General features: G+C 37.0%; 1 protein-coding gene and 1 long non-coding RNA gene across 3 annotated transcripts in view; one reads left to right on the top strand and one right to left on the bottom strand.

Moving 5' to 3' along the window:
* Positions 1-4,134, bottom strand: part of LOC108445367 — a 5,485-nt gene extending 1,351 nt beyond the window's left edge. Inside the window, exons 1-2 of the long non-coding RNA XR_001860189.1 lie at positions 3,887-4,134; positions 407-484 (exon numbers count right to left, since the gene is read on the bottom strand). This is a non-coding gene — a long non-coding RNA (uncharacterized LOC108445367). The remainder of the gene's footprint in view (positions 1-406; positions 485-3,886) is intronic.
* Positions 1-13,344, top strand: part of PTPRN2 (protein tyrosine phosphatase, receptor type N2) — a 583,516-nt gene that overhangs the window by 254,262 nt on the left and 315,910 nt on the right. The window lies entirely within an intron of this gene.

Genomic DNA, 13,344 nt, shown 5'->3' with positions numbered 1-13,344 from the left:
TGCAAAAGGTGCTGTGAAAAATATTAGATTGGTTCCAGTTCTATGGTGATTATTTAAAGACATCATATTAGGAACTCCAGCAAAATTCTTACTATGTAGTAAAAATACTTCAAGAAGACAAAATCCAGACAACATGGTAAAACAGAATGAAAATGGAAGTTAATTGAAGATAACTCAAGAAATCTGAGGTATGTTCAGGAGAAAAATTAGAAAGGATGGTAATGACAAGTAAAAAATGTAGTAAAGCAGGCAAAAAAGATCAAGCACACAACTTGAAAATTCTTAGAAACCAATACTAAATCATTTTCAAACCCATTGGGGACAGGAAGCCTTTCACAGAGTCCATAGGATCAAATAGCTCCAAGAAAAATGAAAAAAAAAGTCATTTTGATAAGGCTATACTCACTATTTAAGTATTTCGCAAGGATTGTAGAAAAGAATTCTTCTTTATGGGAAACTCATCAGACAATGTCTGAAATTGAATCTATGGAACAAATAGACAAAATTAAGAATAATAGATCATCATTGCCAGATTATAGTTGCTCAAAATAATTCAAACTCTCCAGAATGAAATAGCTGAGTCAGTAGGTGTCATGGGAAAACCTCGTCCTTACAGCCTGGAACATAGTAAATATAAAAATAGTTTGTAGAAAAGGCCACAGAGAAGATTGACAGAAATGACAAATCACTAAACCAAATATCTGTATTTGATGAATTAGTATAAATTATTCCAAATATTAAATCAGTGTACATGTGGTTGTGTATGGCACATTAGAAATGGCTCAGCTTTTGAAAAGGGAAGTCCTGCCTCCCAGCTTCAGGCCTTTGAATTCAGTAACAATTGTGTTGGAGGCAGATACTATTGATAATGGCTCCTATAGAATTCCAAAGGCTTCCAGCAATATCTCTCAACAAAGCAGCTAAGTTGCTCTGGGATAATAGGGAGGTCTTCACATGGATAAATAGTTAGTAAAAAGAGAGGCAGATGAGGGTAAGAATAAATGTTCCATTTTCACAATGCAGAGGTGTCGCCGGCTGAATTCCACAGAGGTTTGTGCTCTTCAACAGATTCATAAATGATCTGTAAAAATGACAGAATAACTTGCAGAGGATGTTGAGATTTTTGAGATATTCAAGAAAAGGGCTGACTGTGCAACACTGAAGAAGGACATATGAGTGACTGGGCAATAAATTAGCAAATAAATTCAATTTTTATAAACCTTATAGGATACTTAGGGGTGAAAAACCACTCAGTCCTAACTTTGCATATACAGTGATGGACAGTGAGCTAACTATAAATACTTGAGAACAACATTTCTGCTTTTAATGTATAGTTCTGTGAAAATACCAGTTCAGTGCTCAGTAGCAGCAATGAAAGCAAATTCAATGTTAGGGAAGGAAAGAGAGAAAAAAGAGAAAAGATCATACAAAACCATGCTGTGCCTGAGTTCCTAAATGCATGAAGTTCTGTTCCACTCCCCTCCAAAAAGTATATTATTATGGGAAAAGATATAGGGAGGCATGACAAGGAAGATCAAAGGTATGGAACATCTGGTGTGCAAGGGAAGATTTAATAGAATAGGAGTCTGCTTAAAGTCATATGACTGATGGAAAGATATGATAGAGGCCTGGAAAACCATGACTGGCATGGAGTCATTGTGCAGGGTTTCAATATTTCTTCTGTCTTCAGAACAGGAACTAAGGACCATCAATTTTGTTATGTTTTATGTAGTAAACAGCCCTAACACTGTATATACAGTGTCCTCATTGACAACCAAGCTGTCTGCAAGCAGAAAGAAGGGGCTTTGCAAACAGTGCACTATCAAGCAAAGACCTTGCCAAAGTTTTTTCTGAACACTAAAGTTCATGTTGATTAAAAAACCCTGATGCACAAGTTAGTGTAAGAAAAAGACATTAATTGCTAAAAGGCAAAACACCACCTCTGGCTCAGAAATTTCCTGACTTATTTTGCAGCCCTGTTCTGGAAATTATTTCTACTAGGCGCCGTTTCTGCATAGGCTTCCCTCAGTATTTAGGATCAGTCATTGTTGGGGATGGGGTTTTAAGCAAATTATTTATGACATCACTTATTTTGCCAGGTGGCAGACTTTCAGTATTCTTCCTGCTTTTGGGTGTCTGTATTAAGGGACGTTTGCATTTGCAGCTTGATATCATAATAACAATTTAGACTAATTACTACATTCTTAAGTGCTCCGAACAGAATAGTGCTGTCTTGGATGCTTGGTCCAGATTTATTTCTACTTGAATTTATCTGAAATCAATGAAGTAACAATGGTAATAAAGTCTCCTCTAAGATATTTTTTCCTCCATTGATTTCAAAGACTAAGATGTTACAGAGAATGTCAAAGCTACTTCAAACAAAGTAGCCACAAGGCAGTTACATATTTCCAAATCATCGGGCCTGTACAATTTGCAGGGAAAGTGTAGGTGCAGAGAACAAATAGAAGGATAAACATCAGTGAGAAATGGAGAGGAAGGGACTTTGGAGCCTTTCAGTTTATGCTGGCAGATGGGGCAGAACATTTGTCTTAGGAGACTTAATACAAAAATAGACATTAAAATTATGCTGCTTTTCCTACTTAAGACAAATCATATGCTACCTTTTTTTTTTTTCTTTCCCCAGGGAAAGTATCATATGTTGCAGTAAAAGTAGAATAAATTAGTATTTGGATATATGGGTTTTACATGTGTGTTTCCTGAGTGTGAAAATTTCATTGACTCTTCTTTAAAAGTATGATGAGGCTTCTTGAATGCACCAGGCTCAGCCTCCATAAATCAGAATTTATTTTGGGCCCCATGAAGTGTTTGGTTTAATCTGACTATCAACCAAGGCATTTACAGAGGAGAGAGATGACAACTGAAACCAACTGGATGCTAGTCAAAGGGAGTAATAGAAAGCCCCACGGTGTAGCCGGGGTTCTGTGATTTCACACCCATGAATATTAATTGATGCAATTTTATTTGAAAATAATAATTATATTTGTAATAGATTTATAACTTTCTGAGCTACAGATTATGTTATGTTATAGATTTTGTTAAGATTAGCATTAGATATAGGCTGTTTTTAAAGTGTCAAAATTCTTGTTTGAGGTGTACAGCTAGCTATGAATGAGAGAGTATGGATAGAAAAGCATTTTTTTCTAGTATCTTTCCTAATTTTAAAAGTATAGAAAGACCTCTGGAGGCCCTCTTACACTGGAAGAAAATTTTTTGTTGTGAAATAACTGGTGGAATACTCACTTCTGGACTATGCTCTGTGGTCTGAATGGTGAACAAAGAGACCACATTTCTCTGAAAATCACAAAATAAAACAACAGCAACAAACATTCTTTGGCACTGACATGACGGTGCCACAGGCAGTGGAAAGGTTACCTTAAAGCTACTGCAGATAAGCTACAGAGGCTTCAAAGTGGTGTGAAGATACATTCTATTTTAACTTACAGAAAGAAGTCACAAAACACACAGGAAACTTCCATGAAATCTGGAGGGCAAGAGCTCATGTCTTGGGACTTCCCATCATGAAAACTGACTACCTTTCTAAACTCTAGAGATATGTGACTTGTGTTTGCATGAATCAGTGTACTAGCCATAATTACTAGTAATATTTAGTATTCAGGCTTGAAGTGGAGTATACATGGAAGTAAAGGAGAGTTTAATTAAATACGATAAATATTAATTTTGGGGAGAGAAGATAACAGTAAACATTCTTGTGTAGCAAATACTTTAAATCTTAGCTTACTTTCTGTTTTTAAATCTAGAACATATGGGGTTTATTGACTTTCACCTGGCTGATATTTTTTTTCTTATCTTGGGTGAAATACAAACAAACAGCAACTCCTACACTTTAGGATTTCGAGGCGCATACCTGTAGAAAACATTGCTCTGGGACAGACAGCAGGAACAAGGCATCATCCCTCCACAGTCACATCCATGCAAGTAACAACAGCTCCTCCGTGCTCACTAATTCAGAAGATAAAGTCCAGGCTCCGTTATTCTGAGAAGGGGACAACCAGGGCTCTCAGGTTTCATTCTTGAAGTTTACCACAAACAGGTTTGTCTTGTCTGACCTGGCCTTCATATTTTAGTTCTCTGTTGGCTGATTTTGTATGTTGGTTCCTGGCAAGACATGGATTAGTGAGCTTTTGGGAAGGTGTTGATGACCCCAGAATTCAGGCCAAGTAGTTCCTCTGGCTAAATTAGAAGCACAATCGCCTTATACAGATCTCAGGCTGAGGGAAGATTCCCCAGAGGACAATTCAGAGCATCCAAGTTAAGATGCAGCTCTGACTCACCCTGTGTAGGAGGTTCTGTCTCTCCATTCTCTTGCAGAGGTCTTTGGAAATTTAACCTTCTCATAAAGGCATCACAAGTTAGATTAATAAATTAATCTAATTAATCAATTAATGAGCTGTTCAGCAGTGAAATGCAGGTTGGTGAGACATGAGGCAGTTGTTACTTTCTTCTTTTGAACATTTTTTTTGCTAATAGACACAACACTTTTAGCAGCTGCTGGCTAATTTTATACAGGAAATTTGAGGTCTTCATATTGTTTCCGACAGATGTGTTCACATCTCTCCAACCATTCTTACAGGGCTGGCACAAGTTAGAGCAGTCAACCTCAGAGTGCTGTTTCTGGCTCATACATGTGGGTTACAGGAACACCTCAAGCAGGGCGACACAGAATTTTGTGCTGCCCCTCCTTGGACTTCACCTCTTCTGTGGTATTCCATTCCTAAGCCTTTGTAAAAGCCATCCATGAACAGACTTGTAAAACTTTTTTTTAATTTCCTTTTTAGCGTAAATCTGCTCTGACCACATTAATGCTGTATTTTCTGAGTGCTAAAACTGGAAGGCTGCACATTCCCAGTGGTATTGTATTGTGGCTGGGAACCTGACGTTCATTCCTTTCATTTAGTTTTAAATTAGAGGCGATGTGAGCCAGTTCATGTAAAAATGTTTTAATTAACTGATGCAGCATCAGAAGTTCTAGAGGAATTTAAAAAAATATACCTAGGATTTATTCCTCTAAATAGTAGGTGGGTTAGAGCTATCTGAATTCCTCTGGTGTAATGCAGGCTGGGCCTGTAGATGCTGCCTTGCTGCCTTTTTTTTTTTGTACAGTAAGTTATGCTGGGCCATGATAAAAGGATGCCAGCGTTTCAGTTTGAAACCATGGCAACTAGAAGGGGAGATTTGCATGTTTGCATGACAATGTGATCGTGTTATCTCTGGAGATAATGCATGTAATATACATAGTGGAACTGCTGTACCTACATCTATAAAGTGGGGTGAAGGAAGGGGAGGGGAGATCACCTTTGTTGCTGCAGGAATCATGGGCAAGAAATTAAGTTATTTTTTCCTCTTGGATGGTCTAGAAACCTATAGATGTGTGTGAATTATCCTTTTTGATTCAATGTATTCAAATATCGGACTCAAGGAACGTTTCCAGGGTCACCATCAGGAAGTGGAAAAACTCCTCAAACTCTTTCCTTGATTTTTATATCCTCACTCATGAGGAAGGTACCAGAAGAAATTTTTTCCTACGATTGTGATGCCTTTTCCTGGTCTTAAAATCAAGAGTCATACACGGTTAGAAGGGGAAAAGGGATTTTACCTTGGTATTTATTTTAAGGATCCTTAGGTGTACACGTCCAGGTCATATGCATCGAGATGCACCCCGCCGAGTCTATCTCTCTGTCTCTCTCTGTGTCTCAGTGTCTGTCTCTGTGTCTGTCTCTGTGTCTGTCTCTGTCCCCCCCAACACTGGGTGTAGCATTATAGGTTTTACTAATTAGCATATCTATCAAAGATTCCCCAATGAGAGGCTCAAGTGAGCCCCCCTCCCCAAGGAACCTTCCCCTGGATGGTTCTATCTTGGTTTACAGAATGTGTTCTGGAGAGGACCTTGGGGTCTGGGGCACACTGACCACTACCTACGAAGCTTCTAAAATGTTTAGTCTCTCAGCTTAACAAAGTCCAAGAATGTAGGCAAAAAGCACTAGGAATACAGAAGTTGTAAAAAGGTATAACAGGGGTATAAAAGAAAAGGCAAAAATCTTCATGGCATCAATTGATCTAACTTTCTGCTAAAATTGCTGTCAGAGAAAACATTATGGAGAGGAATGGAGAGAAAATCAAGCAGTAGAATATGAAACTAAAACTTTCAGATTCAGTTTTAAGAGCAGGTTTGAAAGTGTGGCTCTGCTGCCTTTGCCTCTGCTGTGTAACGGAAGTTGTGCTAAGTGACTGCTTTGATTAATTTGTGCTAAAGCCTGGCACAGATTTGGCACAACTGATGGCAGTGTAACCTTCAGCAGATTAAATCAGCCTTCCCCAATAGGAACCAGAAACTCTCACAGCAGCAGTGGATCTCTCTGCCGTGAATTCTAAAGACAAATAGCAAGAGCAGGGTATGATTCTTTTTTTTTCTCATTAATGGTGGAACAAACAGAAAAAGGTCCCTTGAAAGTTAAAGCTTAGCTAGTGCAGAGTGTCCTCATGTATTATGAGTGAGAAACAAAGGAAAATGAGAAACTTCAAAGCTTTCTGTGGCATTCAGAGCTTTCCATCTTCAAAGCACCTCTCCCTTTTGTAGTTCTGCTTTGGGTTTAATTAATACATTTTAAATATTGTTACTGTAAACAGCGTCATCTTTGTTTTCTACCCAGTTCCTTTTCAGAGTAATTTAAATTATTTTATGAAGCTATCTGTCATCTTTATTTAGTGCCTCTTAACCTCTTTTCTTTTACAAATGAGTAGTCACCTCCAGTTGAGATTAAAACAACACTGAAAAGGGGTGTATGTGCATGTGAAGCAGTCCAGGAAAAAAAAATCTTTGCCTGCCTTTTATCTATGTTCTCTAAAGTAAAAATAGACATAACCCTCTCAGTTCATGTACTAGCAATATTTTATTATTTCAAGATGGAAAAGGGAGATTTAGAAGTTATGATGCATCTTCTTTTTTTCCTTTAGAAAGCTAATTCTAGAAAACCACATGAGAAAAAAAAAGTGTGAAAATTACACATCTGCATATTTGTAGTCATACTATTTTGTTCATGCTGTCACTAATTTTTTTCACATGTATTTTGGGGACTTGGACATGAGAAGAAACAGAAGAGATGTGCACTAGAAGAACTATAACATTTTGCATCTTATTAAGCTATTTTTGTCTGTGGAGACTTAAGAAGTTTTATCTATTAAAATCATGTATTTCTTCTGCAATTTTGAGAGAAAAAGGAAGACTGCAATATGAAGAAAATGTCATTTTGCCGATTTGTCTAAATACTGCCTTGTAGTTAACATTACTCAACTGTAAGAGTCTACGTGGAGGGATTGTTTTATAGAAATATCACAGTACTAGGCATTTTAGTATTTTTTTTGATGTGCTTAATCCCTAAAAATGAAAATAAGAGGGAAAATAGGTAGCGAGGTAACTTGAGGAAAAAACGTAATAATGTTTTTTGACTCTGGTAAGTGATATGAATGCGAGTGTGCTCTCATGAGTGTGAGTTGCCAGTCTTATTTCAGGCCCCCATCACACAATTGTTACTGTGCCACACTTGAGGCAGAGAAGAGGCATTTTTAATGCCTGTGTATGATTGCAATCTCGCATCCTTCCAAAACATAATCCTTCCTGCCCTCTAGAATGTAAAAGAACTTGAGTCAGAGGGCACTGAAGCTAATGAAAGCATTCCTTTTGACATCCCTGGCCCTCAGTTCAGGCTTAAAGCACACAATGATTGCTGCTACCTTTAATTCCTTTTTTAAGTCCTCTTTTCAAATCATGACTCATCTCTTCCCTCTCCTATCTGAATATCCACCATTGTGGTCACTTCACACGTAAATAGCAGAATCCCCAGTGCCTGGAAAGGAGAGAATCAAATTTCAAATGCAGTCTCATCGGAGAAACAGGCTCCCATAGGCACAATTCATATAATATGAATATTTTCAGTTGTGCAAAAAAGCTGTGTTTGTTTGTGCATGTAGAGAGTGGTTTTTAGCTTGATGTCAACATTATTGCAAAGAAGGGAAGAAACACATACCAAAATACAACGTGTGAATACAGAAAAATCAATCATTGTTTGTCAGACTCGTGTCAGGCAAGCTCTCATTAGTCCTCCCTGCTCCTGCAAGGTTTTAGGGAAGTTATAAATGGATACTACAAACTCAACACATGTTTCTATTACTAATGGAAAATAAAATAACACATATTCTAAGCTGGGTTTGCTTTGTAAATGCCAATTAGTCACAATTTTCCTATTCTGTCTTCCTAATTACACAGCATCTGGGTTGTATTCATCTCTTGCCTCTTACTGCAAGTTGCAGTCAGGCCTTACTCAAACCATCTATTTTAATTCTTCTGTGTTAAGGCTCGCCCTCCCTTCCTCCCTTCCTCCCTTCCTCCCTTCCTCCCTTCCTCCCTTCCTCTCTTCCTCCCTTCCTCCCTTCCTCCCTCCTTTCCTTCCCTACCTCCCTCCCTCCTATATTCTGCATTCATGATGGATGCTTTATTTTCCTTTCTATTATCCTAAAAACTTCTTTACTTTTCACTTAATTTCTATTTTTGTCTAGTTTTCTGGTTCCCCAACTCCCTCTTTTTGCTGATATTTTCTGATCCTTCCCTTTTCATAATCCATTTTTCCTTACCTTTCTTTATACTTCCCAGTCTTTTTACAATCCCTATCCCCTCTCTTTCCTCTCTTTGGATCTTGTTCTTGTTGTTTTTGCTGTCTGACTGTCATTCAAAGTACTGCGGTAACATAACAAGAAGATCTCCTGAGACTCCATGAAAAATCCTGTGAAAGCAGCTGTCCTTGTGATGTTTTCAGCAGGGTTAGCAGGAAGAGGGTGCAGAGGAGACCAGCAGGACCTGGGCCCCAAATAATGACACTGCTGAACTGTCTCTTGTAGTAGTTTCTCCAAGATCTAAAGATGGGAAGAAGTGCTCTTCCACTCCTGACTTGTGCATCTCCTTAGTTTTTATTTAGAGCACTATGTTCAGGACTTTGGCTTGCTATCAGAAATGTTTTTCCAACAAATTTTTGCTAAGATCTGGTGTGGGGTTATTTGTGTGTAGCACACAGGAGGTTTGTTTGGTGGTATCCTTTTAGACAAAATGGGATTTAACCCACGGTTAAATAATAAAATACAGCTTATTTAATATTTTAAATGCCATTTTGAAATTTTGCTTTATATCAATTAATGAATTAACCAAGTCTTCAAGGGATTTTTAAATTAAGTGATGGAAAATAAAAAAGAACCTACTATAGCAACATATTTTGCATGTAATTCCACAGCAAAGTGTAATCTTTCTGTCTGAGCACTTCTGTGTCAGAACCACCTCTAGTAAATATAGAATAGTAACTTTAAAGAAAAAACTTCAAACCATATCATGTTTCTAAGGTATCATCTACATTGTAAAATGTAATGGCCAGTATTAATATAATTGGAAAATTTTATTTTTTGATTAAATGAGGCTCCTTATGCCATATATAATTGGAGTTTTGTATTCAGAAAATTGTAATAATTCCTATTGTTATCATTTTTACAAATAAATCATTGTTAGTGAGAAAACCACCTGCGATTACATACACTTTTGGTTGAATTAGTATGTTGGGGTTTTTAACCTTCTACTAAAAATATGTGCAATATATTGATGATGCTTGTGACAGGTGTAGTTGGGTTATTTTTCCTTAAAATAAGAACTCACTTATCCGGTGAAGCATAAGCTAATTTTTAAATTGACTAAATATCTAATGTTTTGGTAGAAAAATACAATAGGAAACATTTAATTTGTTTATTAGAAAATGGCTCAATGTTGTTAGAAGGTTTCAGCTCTCGGAGGTTCCTGTTTAAGAATCATCTGCTTGTGTGTGTTTGACTGGAAGTCGATGTTTCTGCACTGCTAAGTCAAATAAGTGTTTCTGTGTGAATATATTTATTTGTCAGCTTGTTATCAGAGACTGTGCGTGTTTCAGTTTGGTCTGCAAGTGCTTATTCACGCAATAATCCTTTTGATACTAATACTGCTAATTAAGGATGTTCCTGTGCAAATGGCTGGTAGGTCAGGATCAGAATGAGCAGATAAGGATAAAGGCCGTCTTCTGAAACTTTAGAATTTGTCAGTCATTTCCACATGGCCCTATTATGGTACAAAAGTTTGATAAGAATTGCAAAATATGAAACTCTGAACAGCAAACTCTATTTTGTACAAAAGTTTGATAAGAATTGCAAAATATGAACAGCAAACTCTATTTAAAATATTTCTCAGTAGCATATGTGGGTCTCAGCTTTTTCTTATGATTATTTCTCCATGTGGAAAATGTTGCACAAATTATTGTAATTTCATTTTCAAGTACAAGATCTGGCTCCCCAAAATCACAATTTATAGTGACTTGAGTCTGATCTTTTTCTTTCTTCAGTTTAAGAGATGTTAGGAGAGTATGGAAGTAAAAATAAAACATTGGGACTTTAATCCAAGCTACTAATGTAAGTGTTGTGATCTCTTGTGGCCTTTCCATTCTTTTCTACATTTGTTAGTGGACTACATCTTCCTTGCATTCTTCTTTTGCCTTCGTCTTCCTTGCTCTGTGAAAATTAGCATGTTTCAATATTGGAGAATTTCCCAATTAGTTGTCTCAAGTCAATCATTTATAGGTATTAGAATCAGTGGAATTTGCATGATAGATTTCTCTAGTGTAACTCTCTGGGAACCAAGCAGGTAAGATGCTATTTTTCTTTGTTTGTCACAACATGGTACTTTTTCCAGGTGTATTTTTCAAGCTGAAAAAAAAATGGATCATGACTAAAAGCCATTTTCGTAGTAGCTCCAAGGAGAAATAAGCCATATCATCTGTATCTCTTTGGTTCAGAGGTAATCTGATGTACCTGTATTGAATGCAGTGATACCGATTCTATAATTTTATCCAAATAGGCACTAACTTCAGATGAAACTATAAAAGCTAAATAATGCATACGCATCAGAAAGCACACTGTGCCCTTTCTATCTTCCCCAGCTCTCTAGTCTCTATCTAAATCAATATCTGTGTACTGCTGTGATGGCTCACAGCACGACGTGCATTTGGCATACTGAAACTGTTACATGCTTTAAAGCAACATAGGATCTTCTGGAAAGGCACTTTTCCCCTCAAAATGCTACTGCCAATGAAACCCCATACAAATGGTCAATAACAACCAATTGCCTCTGTTACAGAAGTCACTGAAATGGAAAAGTAACCTATACAACAGAAAATAAACTGAAAGGAAATTTTTATTCTGGATCCGTAGAGGGGTTTCTGTTTCACTAATCCAGAAAGCTTAACTTTGGTAATTAGTATATGCTTCTCTATTTATTTGCATTTCTTTCTGGTCTTTACCTCTGTCACTATATAAAGGGTTTTTTTTTTTCACAACATACTGCATCCCTTCTAGAAATAAGTGGACTTGATCTCTGGAATTATTTTGGTCCCAGGTTTTAGTTTGCTTTTTTTTTCCCCCTTCCCTTTTTAGCAATATATTGAGGAAATATCCATATCTACAGCAACAATTTGATTTTGAGCCAATCATTAAAGATATAGTTACAGATCCATTCCTTTACCTGACTGCATTCCTGGAAATATGAGGAAATTTGAATTATTGTATGCAGTACCAGAAATGAAAACAGGGAAATAAAATGTAATGACTGGTGACATGTCTTACAAGATGCTGCAATCAAAATATTAGCTCTGTCTGAAATTCAGAGATTGATGAGGATTTCCTAATATGTGGTTATGCTTATGATATGTGATTATGCTTATTTCAGCCAGGGCTGAAAATGTATATGGGGGACAGAATGAGCCAGAAAATATTTCCTCTGGCAAAATACAATATTTATTTTACTGGGGGGGGGGAGCGGAAATATTCCTGGATAGAAGCTTTGTAAAAGGTGAAATAGGTCTGTTTCCTCCTTTTTAAGACATCCTGAATCCTTAAAGAACCACTCAACTGTTACAAGTGGCGAGACACTGGCCAGAGAAGTTGTGGATGCCCCATCTTTGGAAGTGTTCAAGACCAGGCTGGATGGGGCTTTGGGCTAGTGGGACTAGTGGGAGGTTTCCCTGCCCATGGCACGAGATGGAACTAGATGGTCTTTAATGTCCTTTCCAACACAAACCATTCTATGATTCTCTGATCCTGTGATATTTCTCTACTTTTATAAGACGTGTTTTTAACATAACCTCATGTTCCAGCTACAAACTTGTGAATTAGAACAACTTGTTTTCTGTGATCCAGATTTCAAAAAACCTGCCCTGCCTATTCAGAAAGTATCCTCTTCTATGTCTTGAAGAGGCCAAGTTTCATCTTTCAACTTTGGCCACAGCCAGTGCGCAGCTCCAGTGCTCTGGGAACATACAATTTTCTTCTGCTCTTATTTCCCTGAGGAGGGCTGTGATCCCCACTTCTACCCAGGCTGGGATATAGTGGAATATGTGGAAGGTGATAACACTTTTGTCAGTATGCATTTCTTCCCAAAATCTGGGAAGCCGTAGGAAACATGAAACTTCAGCCAATTTGTGCTTACACTAGGGTAGTAGAACTGCAGGTTGGACTTTATTATAGTCTTGAAAAGAAAATTGAGGTCTGTTAGTACAAAGGTAGAAATGTTGCCTTAAACTTTCTTCTTGTAATTTGTGCTCACAAAGTGAAGGTACTTTTCTGTCACGTACAAAGGTCAATCAATACATGAAATGTACTGTACATCTCTTCTTGTTTTTACTTTCAAAATCTCATGACCATTGCTGGAAAATACTTTTGCAACTTTTGAGCAACCACTCTAGCAATCATGACTGTACACTCTGCTGTTATTTGAGAAGATACTTTTTAAAAGAATTTAAAAAAGGAAAGAAAATGGTCACAGGGAATTGTTAGCCCTTTTGGCTTTCTTCTTAGTTTCTATGACTGTTTTCAGTTTGCTATTTAAACATTGTGCATATCCATTCTTTCATTCTTTCCATTGGTAGCTTTGGGAAGACTGAAATGAAGTTGTGTTGTTTATTTGTATAATTAACATTACAGATTGCTAACTAGAGAAATCTACACTAAAAATTCCCTATTTATATGTCATACATTTTGCTAAGTCTAAAAGGTGTTACATGATGTTATATAAGTTATGTGCAGGTTCAATAGCTACAATTATATTTAAACAATGTATTTTAACTGAATCTATTATAAAATAGATTAAAGTATCTATAGACTCTAAAATTAGTTCAAAGCTTTTCAATGCAAATGTAAATCTTCAATACCGACACCTGAAAAAATATATTTCCAACTTAATTACTGAGTTTA

This window comes from Corvus brachyrhynchos, unplaced genomic scaffold (genome assembly GCF_000691975.1).
Source record: "Corvus brachyrhynchos isolate BGI_N302 unplaced genomic scaffold, ASM69197v1 scaffold52, whole genome shotgun sequence".
Classification (NCBI taxonomy): Eukaryota; Metazoa; Chordata; class Aves; order Passeriformes; family Corvidae; genus Corvus; species Corvus brachyrhynchos.
Note: the sequence above shows the minus strand (reverse complement) of the source record. Positions and strands in the feature narration are given on the sequence as shown.